Source organism: Haliotis cracherodii, unplaced genomic scaffold (genome assembly GCF_022045235.1).
Source record: "Haliotis cracherodii isolate W230 unplaced genomic scaffold, xgHalCrac1.p SCAF_11, whole genome shotgun sequence".
Lineage (NCBI taxonomy): Eukaryota > Metazoa > Mollusca > Gastropoda > Lepetellida > Haliotidae > Haliotis > Haliotis cracherodii.
In genome coordinates, this window is record NW_027266266.1 from 16,099,121 (window position 1) to 16,113,781 (window position 14,661).

Below are 14,661 nucleotides of genomic sequence, written 5' to 3' on the forward strand. Positions count from 1 at the left end.
ATGCAAATTTTCTTGTTTAGAATTTAAGCATGTTACAGAATGCTTTACCTTTACAAAATTGTGAAACTATACATGGAAGGGGAGATAATTCTACATGACAATGAGCCCCCGATGGCTGTTGCTGTTGGTTGGATTGGATTCATCTTTCCGAGGCAAGAGAGTTAACTGACTTTAAAAGTCCAGTTTCCACCCTTGCCGAACTAGGCTGGAATAACTGGGCTCGATCGTAGCGCCACCAGTGACTATTACCAGTTATGTCCCTTCTAAGCCTCTCTTATGGACCAATCAGATTCCACCTCTTGTATCACTTGCGTTTGCTTCACACAAAATGGTGGCACCCAGTAAGGACGATCTGGTCGATAATCAAGATCTATATTGTGATAAAACGCGTCTCACATCGCGAAATGCATCAAATCACGTGAATACCTTGATTAAAAACAGGAAAAGTTTTGGAAAATATCTGCTGACAACGAGTTGGCGGTGCACATGTTTTGCAAATCCTGCAACCAACAGAAATCTGCACGACAGTTTACGAACCGGATTTCGATTTCGGTGCGCGATTTTGATTGGACTGTGTATAGATTCGTTAGTCTAGCCAAAACGTAACTCCATAATACCAGCCAAGTTCGGCAAGGGTGGAAACTGGACTTCAATAGTCAGTTAGCACTCTCGCCTCGGGAAGATGGTTTGAGTTTAGATTATGGGGGTGTAAGTAGGTCACGGGACTGTCCGAGACATTACGTTGTTTAGTACTTCCGGTGACAAACGGTGATGAAGGCATTGTAAGAAATTGTTGGTATTTTAGAAGTATATGTTATATGTTCTCATAAGAGTTATCTATCTTTAGCAGTTAGACCAGCTTTCCACGTTTGAGGGGAGAAAGCAACTCGGACTGTAACAGATCTTCAGATTTCTTTGAATATTTTGTGGTCAAGCAATACATTGCCTATGAAAGAACAACTCTTGTTGTGTATACAGTTGTAAACATATTAAAGTGCTATCTGAAGTACTGGTTCTGTAAATGATTTCTGTGACCATCATAATACACCTTGTACACTGGACACTTGCTGGAATAGGACCTTCTTGTCATCAACATGGTGTTGCAGAACATTCTGGGACTCTCATATAAAGTCCAGTGTGATTCTAGATACTGACACTAGTGACAGTGCATGCTGTTGAAAATATTCTAATTCACACTGGCACAGTAATTTGTTCAGGCCTGGCTTTTCGGAATATTTGCCAAGAATGTTTAATATTTTCAGAGTAATCATGACCTGGTAATAAAATGTGTGGATATGCCATACAATGTCATTAATATTTATGGTATCAGCCATGATACTGAATTGATATTGAATATAATATCATAACAAAGCAATGTATGATAATAGTTTTTCAGTTTATGGGTCAAAATCTTCCAAGAAAATACAAGAGATGCTCACCAATGAAAATTAAACATAACCAATGGATTAGCAGTTGTTGCTTTAGGAAATTAATTCTTTGTTGAAATATCAACATGTCTTGATTTTGCATCGACTGTATAAGGGTTCAGCATGCAAATACACTGATTCATTGGACAATAGCCAATACACATTATTCTTGTGGCAGACACAAGTGTTAACATACAGTTTTGTTGTACATATGTTTTATCTATTTGAGGTCCTTTAGGTTTGTAATATTATTTTAAGTTGTTAGGAATGTAGGTTCTTAATTCAATATCTATTATGGGCTTCTGGATTAGTTTACTTATAATGTAGAGGGTGGTTGGGTTGGTCCATGTTTGTGTCATTGTTTCTTCTCTTTGTTCTAACCCAAGCCTTGTTTTCATTGGCTTGTTCAAACTGTGCACTTTTCATCCATCTTGCACTTGACAATACACCAATTCAGAAGTCAGTCAACAATTTGGACTTGGACAGATCTGGGATAAATAATTTGATTATTAAGGTTAGTAATCTATAAAATTGCTAGCTAATATCCATGTATGTATTTGTATAATAATATAACTTATGTTATCTAAGTTATGTGGAATGTTATTTCAGTATTATTAACATGCTTATCTTTGGTATGGTGATTGTGTCACCATATTGCTAAGTTAATAATTAAATAAGGCTAAGTAAACACTATATATGCTTTTCTTCCTTCTTCTTTCTGTGTGTAAATGTTTGAGTGAATGCGTCGATTTTTATCATTGTGTAAATACTGAATTTGTATGCAATGTCACTCATTGTATGATAGTTTGTAGTGAGTTATATTTCCTCAATTGTATTCTCTATGTTACATTTAATCAAAGTTGATTCTATGATTAAGAGTGTGCTGAAAGCTATATAGCTACAACGTAAGGCGGCTGCCTGGTGAGGACAAACACCCCAGTGTCACCCACAGGGTACGGAAAATTTACGTGTAAATAGTGTATCATACCAAATGTATGACCAGTTAATGAATTAATATAGTAGTTTCAACAAAGTGGTAATTGTAATTGTAATGTTCATTGTATTTTAGAACCATGGACCATCTATATATTGTAATCTTAACAGTAATGTCGGGATCGAGTTATCGCCCTTGATAAATCGTTTGTTTACTTCAGGGTAAGATAATGATTTTATATATCCTTGATTATTAAGTTCATATTCATGTAATGAATGTTGACTATGCTTATATTAAATGAAAGGTCGCTTTTGTATTGTATTAATATGTGTGTGTATCAAACCTGTGTACTACTGTTTTTATAATCATATTGTTTTGTACATTACAGGGTGTCATTATATTACTAAGGCAATAAAGACTCACACCCGTAGCCTGTGTTGGACCTTCTTATTGCCATCACAACCCCGGTTACATTCTTGACCAGTAATCTTTAAACAGATTGGTCCATATAGTAACTGGAAAATGTGAAATGTCAGTCACCCTATTTGTTTAATTTGGCACACAAAAATATATGAAAAATACAATTGTTTCTATCTATTAAGTCAATGTTGTACCAAATTGTGTTCATCAGTGTTCACTGAGTGATAAGTTGAATGTTTTAATGTTTTGGACTTCTGGCAATTTTTTTTACTTGGATCGTTTGAGCCTCACAACCAGAAATATTATTTAAAAAACCCACAACTGTTCATCACAGTTAATCTTTCCCATGATATCAATCACAGTCTGCAATGTTATAACAATTTTATTGCTGACGAGGTGTAACACACTTTTTATTTCTTTCTTTCAGAATAGGGGCGATCGGGTAGCCTAGTGGTTAAAGCGTGTGCACGTCACGCCGAAGACCCAGGTTCGATTCCCGACATGGGTACGATGTGTGAAGCCCATTTCTGGTGTCCCTCGCCGTGATATTGCTGGAATATTGCTCAAAGCGGCGTAAAACCATACTCACTCACTCTACAGTTACGGAATAATATGATCGATTATTTGTCATTCCTGCAAGGTTTATTGGTTCCTCACTGACAACTGACAACCATGGGACCGTTCGTCCCAGCTCTTGAAGACCCATTACTACTGGGTGTACAAGACTCCCGGTCATGTCATACAGCGGGAGCTTCGAGTTGGTTCCAATCACACTTTAGTGGATTGGAACATGTTCTGCAGAGAAGTTTGCATGACCGTAATTGAAGCGGACAGTGAAAAGATCGGCGGCCCTGGAACCACGGTGGAGATTGACGAGTCAAAGTTTGGGAAACACAAGTACCACCGTGGGAAAAGGGTCGAAGGAGTCTGGGTGCTAGGCGGAATTGAGCCTGAGAGTCGTCAAGTTTCCCTGACGACTTTGACAGACAGGAGTGCGGCCACCCTCATCCCGGCTATCGAGAAACATGTATTGAAAGGGACTACCATCATAACCAACTGTTGGAAAGTCTACAGTTCCCTGGGAAAGATTGGCTACACTCATCAGACCGTCAACCACTCTGTAAACTTTCAAGACCCATAGACCGGGGCACCCACGAACACCATAGAGTCAACCTGGCGTGCAGTGAAGAATTGTGCCATTCCAAGTTCCGGGACTCAGAAATCACTCTATGATTCATACTTTGTGGAGTACATTTTTCGCAAGAAGTACCTGAGCGGCGCCCCTGATAGGTTCCTGGCCTTCCTGGATGCAGTGAAGCGCGTCTGCACGCCCACGTTTTCGCAGCTCGTATCGAGGAACGGAAAGCTCCCCGTTCCATCGAGAACGTAGTTGCGCCAACCGAAAGCGCCACTGCCTAAGTGACGTCTTGACGTGTTTCGGCCCAAAGCGACAGTTCCCTAACAAACAGACACCCAACCGAAACACGTCTGCAGTTTTCCTCCGGGAAACCAAGCTGCACTGATGAGTCCTGGTGGGACGAAACGTGTCTAAAGGGATTACTCTAATCGGATTAAAAGATGAAACGGATTAACGCTTGAAGGTAAGAATTGGTGGCTAACCCTAACCTTAAACCCTAACCCTAAGGATCGACAAGGGGTGTTTGACCCTAAAGACGTGTAAGTTTCCTTAAGGACCCCCAAGGGGTATTATTAAATTTTTTAAATTTACTGTTTGCTGATGATGCAGTCTTATTTAGTCGATTCCCCGCCGATTTACAGAAAACCCTTGACTCGTTTAAATTATACTGCACTAAATGGAAACTAGATGTTAACATTTCAAAAACAAAAAATATTATATTTGGCAGTGGTCCTGCTAAACGAAGTAAACTCCAGGTCATGTTTGGTGGAAAACACCTCGAGATAGTAGATAGCTATGTTTACCTTGGCATAACATTCCATAAAATCGAAGGTTGATAAGCGCAATCAAATCTATTGCCTCTAATGAGCATCAACTCCAAACTTTATGGTTTATGGCGAATTAGGCAGGGGACCTCTACGCATAACTATCTCAAAACGTGTAATTAAATTATGGCATAACATCGCAACACCTATATGTGATAAGAAACTTTCACAAATGATTTATCACATTGTTGAAAGCAATCATGATGTAAGCAATCCCTGGCTAGAAAGGATTAAAACTATATTAAATAACTGTGGACTAACTCACATATTCTATAACCCTAAACTTGTAATACCACATGGCTGGTTGCAAAGGTAGGCCAGATACTACAGGATCAATTCCTACAAGAATGGAGATGCAATATGGCATTGAGCAGTAAAGGCTACTGTTATCAGTATCTGACAGACAAACCAAAATTTGAAAGATACCTACTAATGACAAAAAATATGTATATTCCAATCTTAAAATTCAGAACATGTAACCATAATTTACCTATTGAAACCGGCCGTTGGAATAATGTAAAGAAAGAGGATCGTGTATGTGAACTGTGCAACTCTCCTTCAGTTGCTGACGAATTCCATTATCTGTTTGGATGCCAGGCTCTGTCAAAACATAGATGTGTATACTTACCAACTGCTTACCAAAATAATTGGTCTAATCTATATACATTCAAAGGTTATTATCCAATCAAAACACGAGGTATCTTAAGAACCTATCGAGATTTATTGATGAAATATTTAAAGCAGTAAGAAAACACAAAACAGAAAAGATATAACATATTCATGCATGACATACTGTCATCTTGTCACATATTAATACTTTGTTTACATGCTTGTTCTTTTGTACTCGTTTGTACCACCGACGGTGGTTTGGAGAATAATAAACTGCAACTGAAACTGGTAGAGGCTGGGCTGCGCCCGGTAAACTGCATTGTTGCCCAACGATCAGCTGATCAGGAGTATCGATATAACCATGCAGGAAGTGAACATGTGAACGAGACAACATCGCGGATATTCATAATTATCAAGTGAAACTATGTACAAGTATTACCCTACCCCTGCTAAAATACATTTCTTAAATACTACTGTGGTTAGAATAAACTAAAACAGCACACTTACCTGATCGAGTTACTTCAGCTTTACGGCGTTTGATTACAAAAACATCCCTGTCAGGGTCTTGATGAGAGTACGTGCTGTCCCTTCAGCCCGTTTCCATATAAGGATCGTATACCACCCGCTTCCGATCAGTTTTAGCACAGGACCACATGTAACTAATAATAGTAACAAATGACGTCATATTGCAATGGGCTTAAGCCATGGTGTGTTTATTATGGAAATAGAACTCTCTGTAAATGTGAAAAATATGAACCGATTTTATGAATAAAATAAATTAGATACGTGTGATATTTTAATTGTTTTGCCTCCGAAACTACTAGGTAAAAACTTTTCATGATGAAACAGTACAAGAAAAATAGGTTTATTTTCGTGTGAACTTGCCCTTTAAGTTTGTTGAAAATATCCTTAACTCATGTGGGCTAAGTAATGTTTATATGTTCCCAGGTAATTTTAACAGAACATGGCTGCTTAATAAAGTAGAAACTACACTAAAAGATCACTTTTACCAAGTGTGGAGGAATGCAATAGAAGTAAGTCCTAAGGGACAATATTATAAACACATTAAGACCCTTATTGCCCAAATATATTTACTACCCAATATTAAAATTTAGAACATCCAATCATTGTTTACCTATTGAGACAGGGCGTTGGTATAATACTCCAAGGGAATTTAGAACTTGTAAATTGTGACTCTCCGACAATTGCAGACGAGTTTCATTATATATTTCGTTGTCCTGCTTGTGATGAAAATAGAAAAAGATTTATTTCAACAAAACTAACCAAATTTTCAAATATGGCATCTTATAGACGGTTGTTTACATCATCAGATTTCACTGTTTAAAGAACCTTAGCAAAGTTTATAAATGTTATCTTCTCTGTGATATCAAAACTTAGATAATAGACATGATTATTATATCTACAACTGTTTACCTACAATATTTTGTTTTAGTCCGCCGCCATTTTGACTGCTTGTATATAATGATTGACATGTAAGATTTACTCTAATACCACCATGCGTGGATCTCTGGAGAATAAAGTGAATTGAAGAAGTGTGTTGTTTTATTAATTCTGTTGTTCTTACAGCTACATACATTTATACATATGTTTATGTTCTTAGCTTTATATCATTTATTCATCCGATGAAGGAGTAAGTATGTACTCCGAAACGTTATGTTCCTCATAATAAAGAAGTATCACTTCTAAATGCCTTACTAAGATTTGTATAAACACAACCTCATACTTGTATATAATTATGCTATTCATCCATACTCTGTACGTCGTCTCTCCTAATTGTAACAAGGAAGTTGTTCATCCATATATCATATTCCTACTTAGTACTTCAGCTTCTAAATTCCTCTCAACGAAGTCATAAATGAGTTGTTACTGCATGACTAATAGTATATCTTTCATACAGGAAACAGAGGCTGACAACGAAAGTATATCTGATTACTACGATAGACCCTAAACTTACCCCCTAGCTCTGAAACAAAAAAAACCCGAACATATAGAAAGCGCCCCTCTTTAAAACTCCATACAATGTATTTCGGCGAAATACTTGCTTTTCCTACATACAGACCTTAAACACATTTGTACCCTACACGGGGGCGGTCGGGTAGCCTAGTGGTTAAAGCGTTCGCTCCTCACGCCGAAGACCCGGATGGGATTCCCGACATGGGTACGATGTGTGAAGCCCATTTCTGGTGTCCCCCGCCGTGATATAGCTGGAATATTGCTTAAAGCGGCGTAAAACCATATTCACTCACTTAGACCCTAAACACGTCAAAATTATAGGAGAGGGAAGGTGTCTAGGTTTGTGTTTTTAAAGTGTTTTTGATTACTTTGTTACACATTGCAGTTAGGGTGTACATTATCATCATAATAACATACGTAACACAAGCAGAGCTCAGCCTCAGAATGCTTCCTAGACTCAAATGTTAATACAAATATCGCATACTATTAAATCAATGACATTGTTTATACACACAAAACGATTAAACCACAGAATAAGTAACAACTAGAATACAGCCTTGAATATATTATATCTTGTTAAGATCAGTTAATTACAATATGTTATCACAAATACACAATGCCAATGTTTCACTGTAGTCACCCAGCTGTGCCCTCAGTGATCGTTCTGAGGTACACAAGGTCAGTCAGCCGTAGTTGAAGGTCACACAAAGGGGTACCAGCTGGAGCCTATAGCAGATAACTAAACAAATATCAAAGAAACACTACTGGTATATCATTTATTACAACACTTTTCAAATTTAATTTATTTACTAACACTAAAACATCCCACATTAACTTTTACACAAAATAATACAATTCTACATAAGACACTCTTCACAATGTTCAGAGGTAGGTAAGGTGAAATGGGGTTTAACGTCGCGTTCAGTATTACAATATTGTAAACCTATAGAAAGTGTGTTCTGTGTTGTGATTGGCTGATTTGGGTCACATGCCCAAATGTCAAAGGGTGAAAATATGATTTGCATTCCCTGAAGCAAGCGACCAAATCACTGAGTAGGAATACATAATTACTCAGCTTTTTTTGCATTCTTATTAACATGAATTAACATTCATAACAAATATTTTGATTTTCTCTATTCATGGGAATTATTGGGATTTTAAATTTTCATTTAAAAAAACTTATAATGAAATAAATACCAAAATCACAATCACCATAGCAACAACAGAACGTTCGATGTTGACGCCTCACAACCGAGTAAGTACGAGGTGTTAAAGAGTGCGCATGTTTTTTTCTAAATTAAAACAATAGGTTTACAATATCGATAAATACTATATATGTGCCTATTTCCGAGATTTTATCGAGTATTTGCATCTTGGAATGCGTGTATTAGTAAATGCAGTTGGTTGGTTTGTTGTTTTACGCTGTATCAGCTGATTAAACACCGGAACATGAAGACTAACCCGTGATTATATTAGATCCTACCACAAGAACTCGGAATTTCCCGCATTTGAGAATGATCATGACGTAAACACTACTGTCATTCCCGTACATGTGGTATGTTGTATGGTTATAGAAACTGTTTTGTTTGTTGTTTAACGCTGCACTCAGCAAGATGACAATTCAAGATACTCACACGCGTAGAAGTCTGCACGTGGATGGGCAAACTTACCTGCATCCAAATGTGCATCTTCCTGATTCATTAATTAAAGTTTTAAAGAATTGGATTTGAGACATGAATATGTATAGCAAGGAATACGAGCATCCATTGTTGCTTGTTTTTCTTTGTTTTTTAAAATGGTGCTTAAGGGCAGAAATAAGCAATGCTCCAGTTCTTAAACTGCGGCCTGTAAATAATCAAGTACAGATAAGACAAACAAGTTGTAGATATTGTCACCAATGTCCCTAAGTAAACCATGTGACGAGCCTGACGAGCGATAGTGGCCCCCAGCTGACGTTGCTTGGGATTAATGCTAACCCTTGATCCCAATATTCAGTGCTTCGAAATAAACATTAAATAATCACTATCTACAATTAGTTTGATTATTTAATCAATGTACATATATGTTGCGAACCCACGTATGTGCTTTTTGTAACTAAAAGCGACAAAACCTGCTTGACAACGGTATAAGGATCTATACCGAAACGTCGCTTTTTAAAGTATTAAAGTAGTTGTTATCCATAAAATTGTGTCTACCTTGTCACCCGTCCACTTCTAAGTAATGCCTATCAAACAAGCGATAAAACCTGTTCAATAATCATAAGCACTTTATTTAATGTCGATTGTACTATTTTTAACTATAGGATATGTATGTGTTTATGAATCACCAATGGTTACCAACGATCAGTGATAGGAGAGACACTCATACTATAGTGTATCATCGGATCATTCATGACCAAATAAATTGTCCAATGCAAACACGAACATTTGATCAGATTCACAAAGCAATCTTACATTTTAAACTACATTGTACATCCGTGAAGATCCGGACTAGAATAGGTCTTCAGCAGTCCATGCTTGCCGGAAAAGGCGACTATGCTTGTCGTAAGACGGGATCGGGTGGTCGGGCTCGCTGACTTGGTTGATGCATGTCATCCTATCCCAACTGCGTGGATCCATGCTCATGATGTCAGTCACTGGATTGTCTGGACCAGAATCGATTATTTACAGACCGCCGTCATATAGCTGGAATGTTGCTGAGTGGGACGTTAAACAACAAACAAACAAACAAACAAACAAACAAACATCTTGCCTGGCCAAAGTCCAGTGATCTTATAAAACGTGCGCTAATAAGGCAGCTTATATATTTGAATATATTTCCTTAAGCACAAAACAATGTAAGAAAGCCCGACTATATCCCTCGAAACCATTGACGCCCATGTTGCCTCACTGACTAACACTTTTTTAAATGGACCGGGTGCTCAGATTCGGTTGACAGCGCATCGTTGTACTCAAAGTGAGTGAGTGAGTTGGGTTTAACGCCGCTTTTAACAGTATTCCAGTTATATCGCGGCGTGTCAGCTTAATGTGGAAGGAAAGCCCGAAGTGATGCAGGTCTCAGACGTTTACCACTTCGGTGAAACCCACGAGCACGGTGCTGACAAACCTAGAAACAAAATCGGGGCGAACCGGGATTCTAACCCACAATCGTAGGTTTCTGGCGTGCCCAAGGGACGCAACTCTGCACAGCGAATCGCGACGCCTTAGACGACTGGGCCACCCGTACCACCTTGTACTCAAAGACGTGTATGATATCAATCACTGGATTGCCTGTTACATTCATTAAATTTTACCTTTTATGCCTTATGGAATCTATTAAATGATCATCTGTTGTGGAAACAGCATATTATCAAGACTGGTGTCATCCCTGAATTACAGAGATCCATTCCAATTTTTCAACACTATTTTGCTTTTTTATGCCTTATGGAATACGTTACATTATAAACTATTGTGGAAACAGCATATAATCGAGACTGGTGTCATCCCTGAATTACAGTGATCCATTCCTATTTTTCAACACTGTGTTTCTTTTTATGCCTTATGGAATATGGTGAATGATCATCTGTTGTGGAGCACATAATCGAGACTGGTGTCATCACTGATTTTCAATGAACCATTCTTATAATGTTCATAGGTAGTATAAATGGAAGACGTTCGCTTGAAAACAGATATAATTCACCCAATTGAATTGTGGAAACGTTTTCCAGTTATTCGTGATACATTTACATTCATAGTACATTGTTTATCTCTGATGGATATTTTGTTATCACATTCTTATCTACTAATGTTTTCCGTCTTCAAAACATACATAAAAGTCTGAGACCTGCATCACTTCGGGCTTTCCTCCCACATTAAGCTGACACGCCGCGATATAACTGGAATACTGTTAAAAAGCGGCGTTAACCCCAACTCACTCACTCACATACATAAAAACTGATAACGATAATGATATATTACAATATGAATCATACGATAATAACTTAGATAGAAGGTGAGGTGAATGGGGTTTAACATGGCGATTATTGCACTTACAGGGGAAGCGTTTGTACATGTGTGCGTGTGTATGTGTCTGCTGTCACTGGTCCTGACTCATGCCGAGCGCCAGACAATGAAACGAGTACCGTCACAACCCAGAGGAGTTACTCTATACACGGTAGATAGAAATAGATTGTTAATGCGATTTTAAACAAACAACCACAATTGTTAACTGTATGACAAAGAATCCACCAAAGCATTTTCCGTGTAAATAAAATGATCAATAGATATGCAGGAAAATAAGGTAAACGTCACAGCCTTAGCAGGGTTTTGTTACCTTGTTACCTAGGCTGCGTTGAATAGCAGTAGGATAGTGTGCACTATGTTGAATACACCACGCACGAATAAGCAGTATATATCGATCACGAAAACAATAACTAATCGATTGTATGTCCCACAGTAATACCTTGATGACAAGCTTCCATTGACTAACGACATTGAGAGATCAGCCAAACCCAACCACTGCATAAGAAAGAATCTGTTTGAGAGCTAAAAAGGTACTTACCACATTTGGAGAAATCATGTGTACATGTAATTAAAAGTGTGATGCTATGTCAGTGAAGAACTGAAGAACTGTGTATTTTCCTGAAATGTGAGGATACTGGATTAACATATGTTCCCATAACTTCTTTGACGTATGGATACCTCTAGATTTATTTGAGGGACCCGGGACGTCGGGCAAAGTACCGACGATACGGTTCTACCCCATTTGCCAGACACCCAACAGACAGATCTAGGAAGGGATGTGATGGTAAGCTTGGTCTAACTTAGGGAATCTCGATTAATACATTGTTCTTTTCATTTCTCAATCATTTCCCATATTATATCAAAATTGTTTTACCTTAAAAGAACGGTCATTTTAAAACACAAACTAGTATATTATCTTTCGGAAATAAAGCCAAGACTAAATGAATCTTTAAAACTAAACTAATATACTATTTGAATTCATTCACCAGATAACCCAGTGGTTAAATGATTAAGATAATAAATAATAAGTTAAAATGTATGGCAATTAATACTTGATGATTATTGAAGACCGAATATCTTTCAGACACGTCTTTTCTCTGAAACGAGGAGCCAAGCAGTTATTATTTCAGAATATACAAAGTGTCTAGTGGACTATTTAATTAGTTTTTGTAAAACCTGAGAACAAATTATTTATTTCTATGATTTTCTGGAATCTTGTGATTTCATCTATTACGTCGTATGATTTACTCTTCTGTTTAGGCGGTGTGTCATTTTCTTGTAATTCAGGACAACAGATAGCAAGAAGAGGTTCCTTCTGCCCGGCGGCTTTGTTAAGGCAGAGTCTTGGAATGAACCATTATTTCTTGTACAGTCTACATATTGCTTATCGTCTTTTTAACAAACTGTTAGTCAGTTGGGCCGATGTTAATCCGTCCGGGCTTTGTTTAAACCATTTTCTTAGCTCGACTGCGACTACTTGACGATGGGTCGAACTGCCATTGTTGACTTATCAGCAAAAGGTCTACGATAGTCCCAGCGCCAGGGTCGTTTTGTGCAAGTGCGCCCAGGGATATTTTCTTGGCGCTTTGGCTTAAACTTTGGTTTGGACTGCTGGTGGATGGGTTGTTATCGTTTTCCTATCAACAAGGTACTGGCGGGTGTACGTCTGCTGTCTGAAATCAGGCAACGAGTTACAGTATTTCAAATGCTTGGAATTTACTAACTGGCGGTGGATCGGACTTCAAATTCATATGTTTATTAAAATAACAAAACCTTTCCATATCCAAAAGAAATCTTTAAGAGTCGATTTTACGATTCCGACTGTATCAAGAGCAGGTGTTTATGAATCAAATAGTAATGATACCAGGTGTTCGCGAACAGTTGAGCGTATCCTGCCCTGGTAGCACCCATCACCAACACATGCAAAGACAAGTCAATTGTTCACCTGACAAAACACGGGAACACATGGTACAAGTCATAATAGGGAATTGCATTGGACATCATTTTTGTCACTGAAGCGTGAAATTTGGAAATGTCCTCCACATGTCTACAATAAAACTTTTGAAAACTTTACCGAGGTTAAACCTTGATCAAACAACTTCTGAGCAAGAATAACTGTTGTATGACGCTCTTTGAAAAGAAGGGCAATTTGCCCAGATACATCATACACAATGCAGGATCATTTTACAAAATGATTCACATGTTTTATTTAAGTACATTTCTGCTCTTCTGGCATATTTGAAATATACACAAAGAAAAAGTTAAGCACACCAATATTTGTAACAGTCATGAAAGATATAATTACGTAAGGAATTATGTTTACTCGAGTATCTCTGAAAGCAGTATATCCAAACGTTAAAATTGCTTTCTTAAGCACGGTCATAAACAGTTATTCCATGACATTGTGAGACCATGGCACGAAGGCGATTATCAAACGCTACAAGATGGCAAATAATCGGCATGTATAACGCAGGAATGTCTTGTAATGCCATTGGTCGGAATATGGGGTATCATCACACTGTCGTAAGCCGTTTAGTCGAGAAACATGCTCAGACCGGTGATGTACAAGACCGGAAGATCCGGAAGACCTCCTGTGACGACACATCGCGAAGACAGGGACCTTCTTCGTCTCATACGTCGAGAACACTTTTTAACAAGTACTCGTCTGAAACAGCTGTGGCTGCCCAATCGTCGTTTCAGTACCAGAACCGTCAGGAAACCGGCTGAAAGCAGCAGAACTGAGGGCTAAGCAGGACAAAGCTGCTCGTTTAGAATGGTGTATTGCGCGACAAAACTGGTATCTGAGAACTTGGAGACGGATCCATTGGTCAGACGAAAGTCTCTCTCTGCTCAACGTTACAGATGGAAGAACGAGAGTTTGGAGGCACCGGAACACGGCCTACACCCCCTGAACATTAAACCTACTATTGCATACGGCGGGGTCTCGGTAATGGTTTGGGGGTGTATCTCTCATGATTGCAGGTTGGATTTTGTCACCATAAGGGGCAACTAAACAGGGGCTCAGTACATCCGGGACGTTTTGAGGCCGGTCTTCGTTCCTCATTTTGACAACCACCCTCTTGCTACTCGACCTCAGTACATGGAGGACAATGCCAGGCCTCATCGTTCGCATGCAGTCGTGGATTACATGAGGGCCAATGCAATAACTCTACCCTGGGCAGCAATGAACCCAGATTTGAACCCCTTGAACATGTTTGGGATATTGTGGGGCGGCGCATACAGGCACAAAATCCTCCTGTAAAAAGTTTACGCCAATTGGAAGCAGCATTGCATCAGGAGTGATTGTTGTTGACCAATCAACAGATCCAACGTC

General features: G+C 38.5%; 1 pseudogene; it reads left to right on the forward strand.

The window, feature by feature from the left end:
* The first annotated feature begins 111 nt into the window (after positions 1-111).
* LOC139454881 (uncharacterized) lies at positions 112-4,171 on the forward strand (annotated as a pseudogene).
* Positions 4,172-14,661: the final 10,490 nt, after the last annotated feature.